Below are 10243 nucleotides of genomic sequence, written 5' to 3'. Positions count from 1 at the left end.
GTTCTCCAATGTTCATTACAACACTCTACAATAGCCAAGAGTTGGAACCAGCCCAAATGTCCTTCATGAGATGAGTGGATATGGGAAATGTGGTATATCTACGCAATGGAATACTACTCTGCTATAAAAACGAATGAAATACTGCCATTTGCAGCAACATGGATGGACCTAGATTGAATTATATTAAGTGAAGCAACTCGGGCACAGAAGAGAAATATCCCGTGTTCTAACTTACTTGTGGGAGCAAAAAATAAATAAATAAATACACAAACAGCCGGTGCGTGGGTGGGGGGAGGGTGGAGGGAAGAAGACACAACAATTACAATTCCTTGAAGTTGATATGACAAGCGAACAGAAAGGACATTGTTGGGAGGGAGGGGGGGTGAGGCAGGAGGGAGGGAGGTCTCAGCAATTGACCACAATAATCAACCACATTGTATATTGACAAAATATTTTTTTTTAAAAATGGATGATATCAGCATAGAAATGGACATTCTAAAAAATATTTAAAAGGAAATGATATAAATAAAAAAATACAGATACAGAAATGTAGAATGTTTTTGACAAGCTCATCTGTAGGTGCATCAACTGTATTAGTCCATTTCTGTTGCTTATAACAAAACATATGTACCAGGGTATTTTGTAAGAAAACAAAATTCATTGCTTACTGTTTTGGAGCCTGGAAGTCCAAAATCCAGGGAACATAGTTGGTGAAGCCCTTGGTGGTGACAACAGTGACCCAGGGGTCTCACGTGGCAGAAAATGGCAAAGCAGAGAGAGACTAGTTTCCTCATATGCTCTCTTTTTAAATCCCTCAGAACCACACCACTGACACTATTATTAATCCATTCACTATGGCATGGTCCAACAATCTAATCACCTCTTCAAGGCCCCATATTTCAATTATCGTAATAGGATTTCCCACCCACATCAGTTACAGTGGGGATTAAGCTTTAATGTATGGACTTTGGGTGACACAATTCTGTCAATCCACAGCAACCACACCAAGAATAAAATCAGTGAACTTGAAGATAGGTCAAGAGATATTTCTGAATCTAAAATAGAAAGAGTGAAAAGAATAGAAAAAATAGAACAACCTCCAAGTACTGGTGGTGGTAAAAATAAAGAGGTACTTGTATGTGTAGAGGTATGTGTAATTAGAATACCAGAGAGAGAAAAAAGAGAATGAGGCAGAAAAAATGCTTATAGCAATAATGGCTAAAACCTTTCCAAAATTAGTAACGGATGCTAACAAAAGCTTAGAAGAACATCAAGCATGATAAATACCAAACAAACTACACCTAAGTATATCATATTCAAATGGCAAAAAAAAAGAGAGAAAATATTGAAGAAAGCCAGAGGGTTACAAAAGAAATGCTTTACTGATAGAGTAATAAAGATAAGAATTATAGTAGACATCTCATCAAAAACCATGCAAGCAAAGATAAAATCTATGAAGTGCTGAAAGAAAAATACTGCCGACCCAGAAAAAAATTTTAAATCCCAGATAATTCCAGGAAAATTCTTTCAAAGATGAAGCAAAAATAAAGACTTTCTCATACAAACAAGTACTGAGACAATTTATTTCCAGAATACGAATAATATAATTTTTTTCAGATTTAATGACCAGTTAATGTGAGAATTCTATTCACAGTGCATTCCTCAGAAAGTATTACACAAGACCACGGCAAAAGCTAGAAGTGCAAGTTGAAGAGTAACAAGTTCATTCTGGGCTATTATAATGCAACTATTAATGCTTCATTAAAAATGAAAAAGTATGCAACAAAAGAAAAACTAAACGAGATGCTGGGAAAAATAAAAAGACATCAGTCAGAAATACCACATCCAAACCTAAATGGATGATCTTCTTAGTTCGTACCTGCTACACTATGTGATTTTTGAAGCAAAAACATCAATATTTCTATCACTGTTTTAAGTGAAGGAATACTTATTATTAAATTATTTGAACAGCCATAAATGTGTCTTGGACCTGATATTGGTTTCAAAATAGAATTTAAATATCCTTCCAGGAGTAGAGAGGGATCTCATCACTTCTTCCCCAAGAATGAGTCAAGTCTTTCCACCTCTAAATGGCAAAGCACTACTTGGGTTTTATGACTGTTTTAGGGTAGTGCTGTGCTAGGTAACAGGTTGACAGACATATGGTGTGGCTCTTTGTGCTCTTTTTTTCTCCATATGGTGAGAATAGAGAGTTGAGAGGTCTGGTTCATATGGATTAGTTGTGAGATAACATGGGTGCTCTGGTATGTTCTCACTCACGATATCAATCTTTGTCATGTAAGACATTTTCTCCCTTAAGACTAGGGATCTGAAAGTAGACTGAAAATAGCTCACTCCTCTTCTTAAATATGGACCCCCTTCAATAAGATCCTTTAGCTCTCCTTTTTCCTCACTGTAGAATACTAAGATTCTAGTTTGAGCTCTGATTGGAAAGTAAGTTGAACTGGCCTTTGAGGCTACTTGCCTTTGGTAATGGTGTTCTCCAAAGGTTCACCCTAACTCCCTGGAGAGCTCTGTGGGGGTTGGGGCAAAAATTTCTGACATTAAATCTGACTTTGCCTCTTTTTACTTCTTTAGAGACCTCACGTAAAGCCCAGAGAAGGAAGAAGAAATGTTTTTGTTGAAATATATGCGTGTACATATGTATATTCCTTCAATCAGTAGGTCTTTCTGTTTGTTTTTCAATTTCTGAATGCCTGGGGAAAAAGAGAATATTAAAGTTTGGTAGAATTTGTCATTTATTCAGTCAACACATAATTCTTATTATGTTTCAAGCAGCTAAATCGGAGGTAACTATCAGAGTCCTTGCTTTCAAAGTTTTTATTCAAGTTGATTTTATGTCAAGAGAATAACCTCTGGAAATATATAGTGTCTTGATTAAAAAATACACAGAGAATGAAGTGGGTCATGATTAAAATGGAGGGCTAGATTTTTACAATTTTCCTTCACTAAACTTTCAGCAGCAATAAGGATTTCAGTAGTTGTACCTATCTTCTGCAAGGGATACCTCCCCCAAATCATTTTCCCTAAATAAACAAGAAAGAGCAACAAGATTTCAACATATTGCTGGGAGCTGTCAGATCAGCCACTAGGTCAGAGGGAACACAGATAAATAGAAGCATTTATGCTTATGTAGCTACCTTATGCAGAAACTGCATCAAATTTTCTGGTTCTGTAGTCCCACAGTCTACAAACTTTGTTGGACTGGCATCCTATGCATTTTTGAGAAAATGCTAACAATAAATGCATATACATTTATTCCTAAGTTTTATACATGCATACACACACACACACGAGGGGACTTCAAAAAGTTCATGGAAAGATTAGTATTATTTTTTAATTCCATTTTTCCATTTAATTCCATTTTCCATTTTCCACATATCCATGGGTGTGTGTACGTTTTCTATACACATTTTGAAGTACACACAAATAAAAATGAATTATGATTAGATAAATGGCAAATACAAACATTTCTAATATTTTCCCACCCCCAATGTGTTGGGATCCTGAAGCCCCACACCCCTTCTTGTGAGACCGCTCCTACATGACAATCTGCTCATTCCAGACAGCTGTGCTTACATGGTATCTGCCTCGAAATCTGTTTATGCCTGGGGCTTTGTGTTCCTGGCTATGCAAGTTTACTCAAGGGTGACCTTTCATCTTCTGCTAAGTTTCTGCTTTGCTGTAAAGATTGGGGGCTGCACTGCATCAGGAGTGTCCTGTCTTTATTTCCTCTCAAGGTCTTATCGTATTCCTGCATTCCTGACTCCTTACAATATGCCTGCTTTTTCCTATATAAGATGTAACCTTAGAGCCAATAAACGAGACTTGATCAGAATACTGTCTTGTCTCAATTTCTCACGTCTCTTGTTCCATCCCATTCCCACTCCCCCCTCCAGGGTCTGCGTTGAATATCCCGCGGGTAGGGATACCAATGTATCTTTTTGTGTAGTTTAAGGTGTTCATAATTCAAATTTTAAAATAAGTATTGTAAACGTACTATGTTCTGAGAAAAGAGAAAACTATATATCAACAAAAAAGTTCGGTAAAACATACACCCTTTAATGAGCAATGATATACGTGTGTATATATATTCTAGTTCTTTTAAGCCTACACATGCAATTTAATTATAGGATAAACTCTTGGCCATTTTATGATATAAAATATTTATTCTATTAAAGCCTAGAATATCAGTTCTTCCCTTTCTCTCTATTTCAGTGTCTTGACAAATATCTTCCCTGATTGCTCCCTTAAAGGTGAACAAATGGATTCAAAAATGGATTCTGAACTGAATCCATTTCATTAAAAAGCACAGAAAATTTTTTCATCTCAAAGACTTCAAGAACCTTTTAAACAAACCAAGATGTCTTATTCAACATCAGAAAAAAAAAATCTTTATTCTAACTCTGACTGTTTTTAAATTTAGGGGGCAATTTATTGTTTTTGACCCTATTTGACATCTATTACAAGATTTAGTTGGGAGTAGGAAAGTACTTTTAGAAGATCTTATGTAATAAGGCAAAGAAGGCAACTAGGCATATTTTACCTGAGTACTACTGAAATATGCAAAGAGAAAATTTTGATCAAGGGCTTTAAATCTAAGAAGGGTTCATTTAGTTTCCATTGATATTAGAATTCTTATTAGAGAAAAAAATAATGCCTGTAGGAAGAAACTTTTGTACTATGTTTCTATTTCTTTTTCTGTTCTTAATATATGCTTTAAATATTACTGATTCCCCGGGATTTCTAAAACTTCATTCTGATGATATTTTAATTCCAAAATACAATAAAGGAAAACAAACAAGTGTTTGCTTAATCAGAATTCAAACATTTTTGGAATCTCTTTATTTATTAAATATCCCATCGAATTCTTCTGTTAAAACAATGAATATTTTGAAAATTTTCTTTTATTTCATTTTGATTCCTCTAAGATTATTCTTTGGCTGAAGAATAACATTTTTTTGCCATGCACTGTTCAGATAGCTGGTTTTATTCTTCTGTGGTGTTTAAGTAAAGATATTAACAGTAGAAACAAACCTGCCAACATACATATATGAAATATATATATATAGAGAGAGAGAGAGAGCTTTTGTCTCAAACCCTTATTTTTGGTCTTTTCCCTGTAATTCCCTTTCCTCCTAAAAGGAAATGTATTATACATTATTTGAAAGCCAAGAAATGAGCACCCTGTCCTCTGCCCTTACCACTCAAATGACTCTAGTATTGAAAAGCCAAAACATTTAATCAGAGGAATCATTTATGTCCCCACTACATCTTTGTTCTTTGATGCTCTTGAATTATATAGAGAGAATATGGGGATGAAGTGTGGAAAATACTTTTGACTAACATAAAAACTTGAATAAACTGATTTCCTGGAGTAACATTATAGAATATTATATCAGAGTACAAAATTTCATAATTGTGCATTTTTTCCCTGAGATCACCAGAGGCTCATTATGAATTATTTATAGTAAAAAAGATTAATTCTATGGTCACTTACCTAGGAAGAAAATCCAGCTTCTAGCATGTGTCACTGAAGCATGTTTATTAGAGCATCATATACATAGCAGAAGAGTTTGTGGAGAAGAAAAATTTTAAGAAAACCACCACAAAGAACAACAATTAATTTTATGATAGCATATGAAAAGAAAATATTTGTTGAGGGTTGTTTATTTTATATATAATGATAGCACCCCTCAAACAGCTCTTCTCACAAGTGTCCATGGAATAAGATATTACACAGCCAGTAACTTGCTGTTCTCACAGTCTCTTACAGCTTCATATGCTTGAGGGAGGATCCAACTTAAGTCTGAGGAAACTCTCCTGAAATATACCTCTGGCCTATGATTTTCTACTACTGGTATTCAATATATAAAAAAGTAATTATTGTAGATTTAGCAATAGGAGGTAAAGTTGCATAAGTTAAACACGACGAATACAAGCATAATAAAAGAACATTATTACATTTCTCCTCACCTCATAACATTATCTTATATTAGTCTACTATCAAGGTAACAGATGTTCTTGACTGCCTTCTATATTTTTTTCTATTTCTGCAAACTTTATTTATCATATATTTCCCATAGGAAAGTGTGAATTAAAAAGTGTATCATGAAGTGAAGATTTTATTTCTTGGATATCTGCAAAAAGCCTTCCTTCCTAGAACTTATATTCATGAATTTAACATTGGCCAGAGCTTTGTTTTCAACATTAAAGACTCATCCCGATTTTGTTTTCAGAGTAAATCTATCTTTCTGAGTGAAATTCTATTACTTAAGTGTGTAGAGATGGATTTGTCAAATAAAGATGATGTTTTATTCTTTTAAAATGAAAAATATAGCACAAACCAGACGAGTTAAATTGCATGAATAGGACATACTCTTCCTGTAGAAATACCCACATGAAATGTCAACATGTAATTAAAATGTTGCTTTGTTAGAGTTTCTACTCTAAACAAGAAAAGTTAGATTAAGGTATCACCCAGAAGTGACATATCTACATGGGCAGCCTTTGCTCTGACCTTTCACCCACCTTGATGGATTCAGCAAAGTAGATTCAACTTCCAATTGCATTAATGAGACAGAAATATTTAAAGAACATTTTGTGAAGAGAGTTTTAAAAAAGGCTTATGTCATAAACAAAATAGTAAAGATTTACAAAATCCCCTTAGAACAAAATATGTTCTTTACATCTAAAGGAAAGGTGTCTTATTTCTCCCCATCATTTCTTCCTTCACATAGCCTCTAAGATAGTTTATATTCCAAAGTAATTTTGGTCCTACCTTCAGCTAGTCTACTCAGTGAAACAAAAGGCTAGTAATGTTTCCTATAGTCAGATCTTCTATTGTTTCACAAAAATCCCACTTGAGGTTTCTAAGTTTATTCAGCCACAAAGGATTCAAATACTATATGTAATGTTATGAGGCTAAAATTGCCTGATTTCTGTATCTCTACATCTTTTCTTACCAATAGGACAAGAAAGTCATACTCAGGATCTATTAACGTCCCCAGGTCCTTCTTTGGAACATTTTAATGGACACTGCTGGCATTAGTCTCCGTATCTTTCTTTTTCCTTTGCTCCTATTCCTGTATTAACTGAAGTGAACTTTTACTGTATGTTAATACAGATAGAAAAATAATAGCTGATATTTATCGTCAGATACTGGTGTTTTATAGAATTTATCCTCGCAGACATTATTTTATTCTCACAACAACCCCAACAACTCCATGAACACTATTATTACTTCATGTATATAAAGGTAACATGATGCAAAGAAAAGATAGTTAACTCGACCAAGGTTACACAGCTTAAAAAACATTCAATAATGTTTTTTAAATTTATAATCTGGACAGTCTAATTTTAAAGTTCAGACTCAAATAGCAGTTAGATCAACCTTTCTAATCCTGTGTATCGAGGTTGTAGAAAATCAAATGCATTCATCAAATGCAGTACATTCTCTGTACTGGTATGTGAACAAAATGTTGTCACTTTAAGTGCGGTATTATATATGCTAATTGTGTACATGACATAAGATATTTATGTAGCAAAGTTGTCTATATAATTCCCTCAGAATTTGAATAACCACTAGGTAGAGTTTATCCACTCTCACTTTTCTAGTGGTTAGTATGATATAAACAAAACAGAATCACATGTGATTTAAGTGCTAATCGAGGAGGGATGCTATCCTTTCGTATTTCTACCTTTATGTTCCTCACAAATAAGTGCCTGCTTCTGTGTTTTGAGCCGAACAACATCTCGCTCTATTCCAGTCTGAGAGTTTATAGTTTATTAGTTATTTTTCATAGAGAGAGAGAGAGAATATGATTTGCAAAGTTATTCTTCTCTTTTAAAATTTACTTCCAGTTCAGGTGTTATTTTATCAGGGTATATTTCCAACATATATTTTTCTAAGAAACACATTTCTAAATAATAATATTAGCCCTGACACATTTTTACAGGATATAGGCATAAAAGTGGAGGAACATGTCTGGTTTAAGCTTGGCCATAACAGAACTATGCTCTGAAGGAACAGGGTGCATGATCCTCTTTATGATCAATAATGATGACATGTAGAAATAATTCTTTTAAATTTGTTTGATGATAATGCTATTTAAATACAACTGTCTTGGAAACATGGGAGATAACTGCATACCTTAAGATACTTTAAAAATATCATTTCTCTTGCAACTACTGGTAACTTAATTTTCTATTTCAAATAATGATTATAATTAAGGGAAGAAGTGATAGGAGTTTATTTACTCCATGGTAATATTATCCAAAGTGCAAAGAAGAGAACAAAAAGTTTAAAAATTCATTTTGTCAAATGCCATCTTATTTTATTTAATTGTAAGTATGCAATTTTAAATCTTAACCACCTATTGTGAATTTTCAATTAACTTCGTAAAAATGAAAATATTTCACTCAAGAATAAATAAGCATATTCATGGCTATTTTATTTGATTATATGTGCATGCTTTTCCAATATACAGTAGATTTGTGTGAATTAGCAGAACAAATTACAAATACACAATTTCTTTACAGGCATTACCCAGTTAATACAAATATTTTAAATATGAACAGACATCTGGAAAATAGCCACCAAATAGATTATGGTAACGAAGTACTAAGAAATGTAAGGTTCTATAAAATCCCATTATTAAAGCTTACAATGATCAACTCTCAGTAGCTGGTTGTTGGTGGAATTGCTGGGTTTGTGATCTCCTTGGGTGTCCAGTAGTATAATTTTATATGCATGAAAGCTTTATTTTAGAGTCAGAAGTTGAAGGAGCTTTTTTTGAGGATAATAGACTTGGGAAAAAAGAAGGGTATTTAGTTATGCTTTGGAATTTGAGGAATCTTTACTTTTGATGTGCATTAGGATATATCACCTGACTCATCACCCAGGCATGACATATATAGTGGAAATGGCAGAGCATGAGCAGAATATGAGAACCAGTATACATCAAGTGTAAACTTGTCCAAGCAATTCACTTTATTGGTGGTGTAGAAAACTTAGAGTGATTGTGGTTTTAATACACTTGCAGAAATATGATTAGAAGATAAGGAACATTAGAGCAAAATATGATCCTCTAAAAACAAACAAACAAACACTCTAGTGAGTTTGGGTTTGAGGTTCTGACCTTTAGCCTTAAGACCAGACTTGTATAAAACATAGAGTATTAATAAGAATTCTTGACAGATGTTTTGTCCAAAATGTAGACTAGAAATTATTTAGATAAAAAATCAGAACCCCAAAGAGTATTTGGTCAAACTTACCCTAAAGTCATAACTAATTTTTTTTTAAATATTGAAAAGTAGGCAAAGTTGCTGTTGTCAAATAGATAAGATATTCAGAAAAGTGTTTGAATATTTAATTACACATGGATATTATAAGTGCAATCAAATGTTAAATGGTCATCATGATTTTAAGAAACTACAATACCTATTAAAATAAATGGAGATGCATGCTCTGTCAATAAATGTTTGGATATAACAGTAAGTATATTACGTATATTAAACCATGAGAAATTGTCAATAAATAGCATCATCTGAACAACAAAAGTAGAAATTCCATATGGCTCTACATAACACAAGAAAAGAGAAAATTTTAATAGAATAGTTGTAATTTTTGTCCAAATAACCATTTTCATTTTCCACTGCTTGTTGCACTTACATGTAGATACAACTAGATATTTTTATAGAAGAAAACTTGATAAAACTTTGCCCCACAGTAATTGTTAGAGTGTACATGTGTGCTTGCATTTGTGTTGGAGAGGATGGGGTGTGTACATGCATGTGTGACAGCTACTGTGTTTTCCAAAGGGCTCCTAAATTAAAAGTATTATGAGATAAAATGACTGGCAACTAGCCTGTGAATATGTTTGCAATTGGAGATAGTTATTTCACCCACCCAAAATGGTATTTTGTTTTTGCAGTACTATATGAAAAACAAAAAATAAAAAACAAACAAACAAACAAAAAACCATGCTTGCTTAAAATGCTGATTGGAAAACAAATGTACGATCATCTATATTTGAAATTTGGGGATGTTGGCAACTGAAACTCATATTGCAAATGTGGGTTTGGTGAAATTGTTCTTCTTACACTTTGATTGAATAAAATTTTATCTATTTATTTGCCTAAATTTGTCTTTAATAAATGCAATGCAGTATGCCTACGGAAACATACATAATCTTAGTAATAAGGGAAGCAAAATAACATG

The sequence above is a fragment of the Galeopterus variegatus genome, unplaced genomic scaffold, assembly GCF_000696425.1.
Source record: "Galeopterus variegatus unplaced genomic scaffold, G_variegatus-3.0.2 Scaffold87, whole genome shotgun sequence".
Classification (NCBI taxonomy): domain Eukaryota; kingdom Metazoa; phylum Chordata; class Mammalia; order Dermoptera; family Cynocephalidae; genus Galeopterus; species Galeopterus variegatus.
The sequence above is the reverse complement of the archived record's forward strand: the minus strand, read 5'-3'. Positions refer to the sequence as shown.